This window comes from Temnothorax nylanderi, unplaced genomic scaffold (assembly GCF_030848795.1).
Source record: "Temnothorax nylanderi isolate EJ_2023f unplaced genomic scaffold, tnyl_v1.0 TNYL_tig0082_pilon, whole genome shotgun sequence".
NCBI classification, from domain to species: domain Eukaryota; kingdom Metazoa; phylum Arthropoda; class Insecta; order Hymenoptera; family Formicidae; genus Temnothorax; species Temnothorax nylanderi.
In genome coordinates this window covers 156,996-165,157 of record NW_027249144.1, presented here as the reverse complement: position 1 = coordinate 165,157, position 8,162 = coordinate 156,996, and the positions used below count along the sequence as shown (strand labels likewise).

The window sequence follows — 8,162 nt, the reverse complement described above, 5'->3', positions numbered from 1 at the left end:
AAATGGCTGTTGTTGAGCGTAACGTTATGTGCTCAATGAGGACGGAATAATGAGACTGTCTAAAAGATGGCAGAAAATAGCTGAGAAAACAGTTAATATCTTGTGTAACAAAGTTCCGGTTTTGCACATAAAACTTGTCTTCGAAATTTCTTAAAAAAGAAGCAAGTTTTTTTCCTCGACTTTTTGCCTAATCCAATAAAATTTATCTAGTATATAAATATTTATAATATTTATAATATTTATTATTATATAAGTCTATATAGAAGCATACCGCTAAAAAAGTACGTAAAACTGCATGTGCAATAAGCGTGAATTTTATATAATTTATAGTGAAAACGTATCCTTGGTAGGATATATGGGTATCCTTGTCCATTTTAAACGTTTCCTCATATGTTTTATGCGTTTTCTTTTACAATGTTGATCCTCATTGTTTATTTACAGGAGTTGGCGCGCGATCCCGAACGTGAAGCGAGTGCCAGCTGCTGACTTACGAGCTCGATTACGAGATCGGCTGCCAGGGATTTTCTTTGGATGCGCGACGGAATTCGTATTACAGTTAAATCGCCGGGGAGGGGGAGCATTTAATGCGGCAAACGCTAACGGCGCGCGATACGGGGGATACGGGTGGCCAATTCTACCGGGAATCTAAATCTCGCCGACCAGGCGGCCCATACGAGCGCCACGGCCTGAGAATCGTACACCCGCATTCCCGAAGAGTAGATGAGCTTGACGGCGTGATTGAGCGTTAAGTCGGAGGAGAGACGGGGAGGAGGGAGATTCGCGGTTGGCACGTTTTTACGAATCCCTTACGTTACCGCACGGATCACACGCGGACGAATATTCATGCAACTACATTCATTTACATAATCAGACATAATGACTCGCTTTATCACCCGTCACCCATCTTCACATTTGCGCGAATGAATGCACCCCGTTATGCGAGCTGACAATCAGATAAAATATCGAGCTATTCGGAAAAATGGATTGGGACTCGTCTCTCTTTTACATCGCAGTTTTGCAGACAAATCGTACACTTGTGCAAACGTGCCTGCAAAAGAGCTTCAGTGGCAAATTGTTAAATTACAACTGTCGACTGTCAATGTTCTTCTAAGATATGTAAATAAAACCGAGTTTTATAAAATTGTTGTTTACAAAACTATTTATGAAAAACATACATAATGTTAATGGAATGATGTGTAAAAGTATGCCCCGTGAGTTCTATTAAAATAACATTCCTAAAGATATTAACAAAATTTTAAACATAATTATAGTCGAATATAAGAGAATATATTAAACAAAATTTTGCATCAAATATAATAATAATAATAAAATAAATAAACTTATCCGTTGTATTACAAAAGAGCTTACAAAAGAGATTATAATAGACAAGGGGCGTATTATTTATAAGTATTTCGTATTATTTATAAGTATCTTATGTACGAACCTACCAAATATTGCACTTACAACGAGAATAAAATAAAAACCTAATAAAATATATAAAAGTGAAAGCGCGAAAATAAATCTCAAGTAATATATAAAAAAAAAATTATACAACTTATAAATATACTTCGGTCAAAGACCGAAAAAAATATTAGTGCTGTCATCTTCACGACATGCTGCCTGTCGACTACCTACATCGCGACTGCCTACTTCGGTAAAGTAGGATTTGACTTGTCGATAACGGAGTGCATATTGCAGGGATCTACTACATCCACAATGGTAAAAGACTCGTTCTTATCTTATGCAAACAATTTACACAGCTAAGAATAAAGCAGAAATAATTTGTTCGATATATAGAGTCTATACCTATTAAAAAATAATTTTCTACAAGATAAAAATTTTGTCGATAAGATAAAGAAATTTCTAAAAACTGTATTAATATCGAGAACAATCTCTTCAAGGTCTTGGTGCCTTCCATTCCTTCATTTTTATGGGATGGGACTATAAAATCCAAGCCGCACGCATTTAGTATGCATTCGATGTAAATGGGGTTTGGGATCGGTCGTCGTTTAAAAGCGAGCCCATTGTCTTTCGCACCGCAGCGGTCTTGCGGTTTAATAACCGGAACTCAGGGTAGCCGTCGTTTGTCAGTTCGTTAGCGCGCTAACCGCGCTCTAAAAAGTCCTCGAAGGATCGTTCGCGCGAGACGCTGCGTTTCGATCAACCGGCACGTCCGTTCTCAACGTTGTAGTCTCTCTTTTTCTCTCTCTCTCTCTCTCTCTCTCTCTCTCTCTCTCTCTCTCTCTCTCTCTCTCTCTCTCTCTCTCTCTCTCTCTCTTTCTCTCTCTCGCCACGAACGTAATAATCTTATTTGATTGCTCGAAGGGGAGGGCTTGGCAAAAATATGAGAAATATACTGTATCGTCCGCGCAGCGACTCTCAACCGCGTTGCCCGAGGGTGTCACGAACATCTTCTCTCGGAGATGCTGTATTGAAAGACATCCGTTAAACGTGAACATATTATACGTACATCGCACGTTATAAATAAATTTCTTCCTGCACCAGCAGGTAGAAATGTTAGCAGTGTTACTTCGCAAGGTTTTACTGCTAAATCGAAAAGATGCGGGTCTTCATCAAAATAAAAAAAATAATTAATTAAATGAAAATAATTAAAAGTATGTTCTCGCTGAATAGATCGCGATTAAATGCTAGACCTGCTGCCGGTGCAACCATAGAACACCGGTGCAAACCGGAATCCGCTTGTTTGTTCGTGGCGTTATCTTCCAGACGTAGAGTAATGCCATGTGCTCGGATCCGGTTTGTACCAAAGTGCATTCGGCCACCATCTGTGTTGACAAAAAGAAATTTTATTTCGCGAGGAGGGGAGGGCAGAGGAATGAGAAGAGAAGTGCGCGCGGAAGTGCACTGTCCGAGGATTCCGGGAAGATTTTGATCGCGGTTTACATCTTGACCCGTCCCCCAATCTAATTCCACCGCGCTTATATCTCTCAGCTACTCTGTGATAAACGATTTCGCCAAGCAGTCGTTCGTAATCGCGCCGAGACGATGTATTATAAAAGGCACCGTTACAATTAGCGTTCGCAACGAGCAATTTCAGATCGACGCCCGCGGGACAAAAAGAGAGAAAGAGAGAACCGGCGCTTATCGCAAGCTCCGATCGGCAGCGAGTTCGCGCACAAGGCAGGAAGGTGCAGGCGGATAAATTTCGTTTAACGTAACATCATTAAATCGTGACCGGTCCGCGTCGTTGAGCGCTATCTCAAAAACTTTTTACGCGCGGGCAGGCGCGCGAATGAACGCGAAAGTTGCTGAAGAGAATAAAATTTATGGCGATACGCGTCGCGGGTGCAACCTTTCGGGTTGCTTCGGTCGGTCGGAGCGATGGGCAACGTCCGCCGCGCGTGCATCGGTTGCGCGTGTGGAAAAAAAAAAGAAACAAACCGCCGCGCGATTGCAAATTTATTCGACTCGCTCCGAGGCGGACTCGCTGCGCGGCGATATCACCTTCTCGCGAGATGACACGCGATGATACCGCCAATATGAAAGTGAAATAAATATATTCTAAAAATAGCTTTCAATTCGCTGCGCAATACTGTTTTAATCAATGTCGCTTTGCATAATGCAACAATAAATTTTTCTCGAGAAGCGCCAAAAGATATATCCTACGTCCTTACTTCGTACAAACTTTTATATACTTTGTTATATTTTTAGATTATTAATTGTTAATTATAACAATCAATAAAGTGATCAATAAAATAGGATGTATTATTATTCTGACATGTACTGCCTCGGGAAGAGTAATTCCGGTTTGGATAATTTTATCTCGCGATCGTTACGGTCGATTTGAATAACTTTCGAGTGGAAAGCAAACGTATACTGAGCGCGAAGCGGGGCACAAAAGGGACTCCCGGCCGGCAGAAGAAACGTCGCATGTCGCGCGAGAGTGGACTACGATGGCTCAAATGGCCCGTATTTCAATAATGATAAATCACCCGGTTCGACGCAACGACGGACACGGCCGGGCTCGAAGATCTCACCGTGAGATATCACCGTCAGGGGTCTATCTCGTGGCTTCTATCTTATAGATGGTCCTGTCCCCTCCCGGGCCCTACAGGACGATTCAACTTGGAGCGCCTCTCGAAGCCATCCGGCCATGCCTTCCTTCACGAACACGATATTTTCTATTGTCACCGAGATGTTCCACCTATAGATGTCCGCTCCTGTCACAGGATTAGATCCACTTTCTTTTTTTATTAAATGTCAGTCACGAATGTCACGATGATAACGCTTGTCCGTTCTTGCGACGCTACGAGAAACGATTCAATATATCAGAGGTATTTACTTTAGATAATATTTCCTCACAGCGATGTAATACATTTGTAGAAGCGTGCTAAAGAACATTTCGACGTATCGGAAGGCTTTTAGAAATATCGATATTCTCGGGACAAGTTTAGACTCCTGCGTGCGACGGCGAACATTCTTGCAACATCATTTGTAATAATTTTCCTCCTATCGCTATTCGCGCCCGATCAGCGACGACTCGTTCGTTCTATCGGCCCGTTTCTATACGTGCCTCCAACATCGCGCTCATGCCCAGATGCGTGGCACGTAAAGAAATCACGCGAAGATAACTCCTACACGGAGATATTATGTTGTGATATACGCCCGGCTGCCGAAGTATTACTCACTCCGGACGGGCGACGTGTGCGCGTACGTGTATACGTGTGCGTTCACCGTCTCGTATTCACGAAAGCAATGAATACGGGATGCGGGATCAATTCAGACGACGGATTAAGCGCGTTCGAGATCAGGGTCGTAAGAAGGAAGAGAAGGATTCGATGCATCGCACCTGATCCGAGAACGTTCGTTGAACATTCGAATTTTCTCACGCCTTGTCGTAACAGTAACGCGATATCCTTCGAAAATAACAAATTCCTTCGAGCGAGCTCAAGAATCGAAATTTTCAACATTGATGAAGCATTGATAAAGTGAAGAGCGAAGATATAAGTATCTAGTAAGTAATAACGCAGACGAGTGACTTTTTGGCGATCAGTTCATTCTATTTCCGACGTGGTGTTGCACGATTATTTCCACCCTACACTTTGCACGTGTCTCCGACATACGGCAGCCGCATACCTGATGATGCGCTCTTTTCTCCCATCGCACTTGCAGTCATCGCCACTTCTGTCGCCGGTCTTTCGCGCGCATCATCATGAGTCGTCTAGTCGCATCAACTTTACGTCTCACGTACGCGATACGTAATTTGCCGCCGGTCGACGAAACTGCGCGAGGAAAATCGTAGAAATTGTTGGGGAATTTCTTTCAGCGCCACGATACGGTGTTTAATTTCAGCATTTCTTTGGGAAATTTTTTCTCTTATCTTATCTAATCTACCCTGTTTTCCTTAATGCTTGATCGAATGGGATCACGTTCAGAAGAAAGAATCGAATCTTTTACAAGTAGTACTCGAACTTTAAGGATAAAATTGTTAGTTTAAAGAATGTAATGTGTAAAAATTTTAAGTAACTTTTCTATATATTTTTAATCGCATTTTTACTAAATTTAATTTCAACGATTGATAATATAATATTTGTAATTGTCAAAAAATAATATATTACAATAATTATCTCTTTATACAAACGTTTTTATGTGAAGCGTAAAATTTCTACTAAAGTACTCATAAAAATTCAAACATATTTAAGCCTGATTCGAGTCCACTTGGAAGTGTTTAATACTCTTATTTTTTGAGGTACTCATAGAAGTTTCGAACCCATTTCATTCAGATTCAAGTCTAAAAGTACTGCTTTTATTTTCCGACGTAACCATAAAGAGTTTGAAACTACGCCAACAGATTCGAATCTACTTACTTAAGGACACTTAATCCCATCGCTAGTATTTTGACGGTTGCATTTGCAGAAAGAAGAGTATCATGCGTTTACGTGCGTTCTTTTCCGCGGCGTGTCGTTATGCCATCAGTTTGCGTAATTCTATGAAATCTCTTCACGGTCGCGTCCGCGGCTCTCTCATTTCGCTCATGCTCGAAATCATATGAATTTAACGTCACATTCTCTGGCCGCGTATAAATATTACTAGTAATTTTCCGTCCGCAGACGGCCGTAATCTGCATGCCTTTCAACGACAGTGAAAATGCACACGTCTGAGCCGGATGCGTAGGTTACGCGTCCCTGACCTAGGACGTCTCGATTTCATAGAGCTAAAAGAGTCGGCGACGAGCGTGTCCCGACCGTGACAAATGCCAAAGTACCCACGTGAGAGAATCTTCGATAATTTCACGGTTGTCGTAAATTCGTTTTGTGAAACGGCGATTCTCTTACGCAATCGGGGAATGAGAAGCGAGGAAACCTCACGGGAAATTTACACAGCAGTAACATTAACGATCCAGTCTTAACCTGTGTTCATTAAAGAGATATTTGTTTCGTAGATTGGAGTTGCATTTATACTCTTCGCATTTATCGATATCTGTAAACACGCGACGACGCCATGGGTACTCTAGTATTCACTAATAACATTCGAAAAGTAATGCACGGATAGATTGAAACAGCATGAACAGGCACGCGCGACCGCGAACAAATCCGCGGATACGACCGTCGTATATAAACCGGATGAAACCATCGTGCGAGGAACATGTCAGCGCGCGATATTTTCTGAAAACGTACGATAAAGAGGAGAGAAACAACGATAGCGAAAAAGAGAGAAAGAGAGAGCCTCTCCGTTGGATATGCCAGTGTTTAAAATCGGGCGGAAACCCAGTTAAACCCAGCGTACCTCTCCAGCATTCACTAATAATAGAGCCAGATACTGGAAGGATAGAAATACGACTTCCTCCCTTCGCCACGCCGCGCGCGCCCCGCGTCCCAAAAATAACGAATGTTCGACACACGCTCATCGGAGTAAGGAGGGAAAGGGCGAAGACGAGCCGCGGGGCGGGCGGCTGTCCAATTCAAACAGTAGATACCCCCGCGCAACCAGCACGTGCTTCCACTTATTCCCGGCGATAAGCCGACGGATTTGTGCGAGTGCGTGCGTGTGCGTATGCGGTGGGTCGCGACCCGGAAAGCGTGTGAACTTGTAACCCGACTCGTCCTCGAAGCCGCGACTCGTCGGCTCGACCTCGCGACCGTTTCGGAGTCCGGATGAACGGAAGATCGAGAGTCCGAGGCTGAAATCGTGTTTAGTCTGCACTGCATACATTTTTATACAGCGCGTTTATCGCTGAGCGTCGCTAGTTATAAAAAAAAAAGGGGAAGATTACTCCGTATATAATCTCACTTTAATACAGCCAGCTTGTCGCTGAATTATCTTCCATCTCGTCATAGACGTGTCCTTAAAAGTATGCGTGTATGTGAATTTTTTTCCTTTTACTCTTCCGCATACGCACGAGTGCGTAGCTTCGCCGTATATTTGCTCGGATTCGATCGAGCAAATAGACAAACGCGGCTCTTCGCTGGGTGAGGCGTTTCTCGGGTCAAAGGATCGATACCGGTTGTAGGTTTGCGAACGGTGTTGTGATCCGCATTACGGTTCTATTCCTGGGGGGACTTTACACTATCGATTACGCACAGAAGGGCCACATGTCGATGAACTCGATCAGTACATAGAATGTCGCGCATTTCGAGATTGCTAGCATTACCGTATATTCTAGCTCCACTAAATTAGAAACATTACAGAATTGCATTTTGTATAACTGCAGTTCTTTTCACTTGCACTAAAGTGAATAAGTAATAAAATCTTATTCTGCGTTTAATTCCAAATAAATGAAAATAAATAAATAAAACTTCGATCTGTGCGGCTTAATCATTAAGATATTTAAATACTGGAAATTATGAAGCAGTGCACAGTGATCTGGCTTGCGATTGTATAATTTTAATGCAGCACGATTTAATTTCATATACCATGTTCATCGTTTGTATCAAGTTCGAAATGCCCCTGATTATTCGCAATAATCACGCGATCGTAAGATGATATCGAAGACAAATGCGCGTTCTGTCGTCCCTATATTCATCTATTCCACTTGTCACCGCATAATACGCGATTTGAATTCTTCAACGATTGCTGATTAATGTAATCGCGTTGCCTTTCACGCAAGACAAGAGCTCGATTGAATTTCCCGACCGTTTATCGCGCGAGAGACATCGCGATCTTCATCTTCGATGCCACTTCGCGAATCCCTGCGTTTCGAT

General features: G+C 42.6%; 1 protein-coding gene and 1 long non-coding RNA gene across 3 annotated transcripts in view; one reads left to right on the top strand and one right to left on the bottom strand.

The window, feature by feature from the left end:
* Positions 1-1,141, top strand: part of LOC139774540 (uncharacterized) — a 38,508-nt gene extending 37,367 nt beyond the window's left edge. Inside the window, exon 3 of the long non-coding RNA XR_011718604.1 lies at positions 442-1,141. This is a non-coding gene — a long non-coding RNA (uncharacterized lncRNA). The remainder of the gene's footprint in view (positions 1-441) is intronic.
* Positions 1-8,162, bottom strand: part of LOC139774521 (uncharacterized) — a 144,203-nt gene that overhangs the window by 81,895 nt on the left and 54,146 nt on the right. The gene's annotated exons all lie outside the window — the stretch shown is intronic.